Source organism: Halyomorpha halys, unplaced genomic scaffold, assembly GCF_000696795.3.
Source record: "Halyomorpha halys isolate HHAL.00 unplaced genomic scaffold, Hhal_1.1 Scaffold553.1, whole genome shotgun sequence".
Classification (NCBI taxonomy): Eukaryota; Metazoa; Arthropoda; class Insecta; order Hemiptera; family Pentatomidae; genus Halyomorpha; species Halyomorpha halys.
This window is the reverse complement of record NW_027104888.1, coordinates 385641-387150: the sequence shown is the minus strand read 5'-3', so window position 1 is coordinate 387150 and position 1510 is coordinate 385641. Positions and strand designations below refer to the sequence as shown.

Below are 1510 nucleotides of genomic sequence, written 5' to 3'. Positions count from 1 at the left end.
ATCCTGATCGTGTAACAACCTCATCCATTCTCTAAACACACCTCACCCAGATTGGGAAATGGTGCAACCAATGGCGGATAAAAGTCAACGAATCGAAATGCACTTATGTGACTTTCACCCTCCGCCACAGATTCTGTCCACCTGTTACTTTTAATTATATTCCTCTACCCAGATCCGACACTGTTGGATTCATCTTAGACAAAATACTCACCTGGAACCAACATACTAGACTTAAAAGACAAGAACTTAACAGACTACTATACGACTGCTCAGCCGAACCTCTCATCTCTCAAAAGAAAACAAACTTCTAATTTATAAGACTAATATACGAAGACCTATCTGAACCTACGGACCTAAACTTTGGGGAACAGCTAAACCGTCAAATATGAACTATCACTCACGAAATACTAAAAAAAACTTTATTGGTATAATACAAACAAGAATGTTTACATAACAAGTGCTACTGAGCTAATGACACGTACTGTAATGCTAGCTAGACTAAGCAGGAAGACATATATATAGTGGTGGGGGATTAGCGGTGATGCTACATTAAATTTGGTGATGATCGGAGGATAACTCCTCCCAACCGAAGAATGAAGCTTCCTAGCCAATGATTGGATGAGAATGTGCCCAAGGGTTGAAGGGCTGTGGCTGTGGAACTTCTGCTGTTGGTTTGTTGATGCTAAAGACTTTCCTAATTTGGGAATACTTGAGGTTTATATGATAAAAGAATAAATAAATGCAATATTGCAGGTATATACATATGATGATCCCATGATAAGCTATCTAATTCTATATTGGAAGTTTCTATATATTCTAAATTATGAAAAGATATATTGGAATGAGTATAACTAAAGATTTCATATGAATATGACATAGGTAATATACTAATATCCTTATTTCTAGTAAAATTTACAAAAGAGTCATTATTTCCTAATTTTAGTACACAACTTTTAGGTATAGGAATAGGTAATGTAGTATTAGGTTGTGGGTATAAAACATTTGGTTATATAAAATATATACATCAATATCTTCTATATATCTAATAAAAGGTTGTTCATTATTAATAGTAGTAGTTTTACATGAGGTAATATTATTTTTGATAACTTGATTAATGCAAGGGTTTGTATTTTGTAACACATTTGTACAATAATAATTTGTTTTGATATAAGTACAATTTCCGGTAAAAGCTACCGGAAAATAAAATTAAGAATTAAAATTGGTTGTGAGAAAATAAAATTAAGTGATTGGGTACAACTGTTGTTACAAGATTGTTTTGGTGTACTGATGGAACTGGTAACAAGTACAATGTTGAAAGTTTTCTAGTTTATTTTGGGATTGATAAAATATAGTGAATTGTACTATTTCTTATAGCACAGTGGATTTTGCTAGTTAACCATAAAGTTTCCAAATCCTTACTTATATATTTTTGTTGTAGGTCTGTATGTTTAATAATGTCAGCGTGTGGTATGCCAAGTCGACAAATCTCCAGAGAATTTTCTATATCAAG

The 1510-nt window shown here is 32.7% G+C and overlaps 1 long non-coding RNA gene across 1 annotated transcript; it reads left to right on the top strand.

Moving 5' to 3' along the window:
• Nucleotides 1-570: 570 nt before the first annotated feature.
• LOC106684191 (uncharacterized) lies at nucleotides 571-1494 on the top strand. The gene is made up of 3 exons (XR_001343661.3): nucleotides 571-671; nucleotides 754-879; nucleotides 1439-1494. It is a non-coding gene; the product is annotated as an uncharacterized lncRNA (long non-coding RNA).
• The last annotated feature ends 16 nt before the right edge of the window (nucleotides 1495-1510 follow it).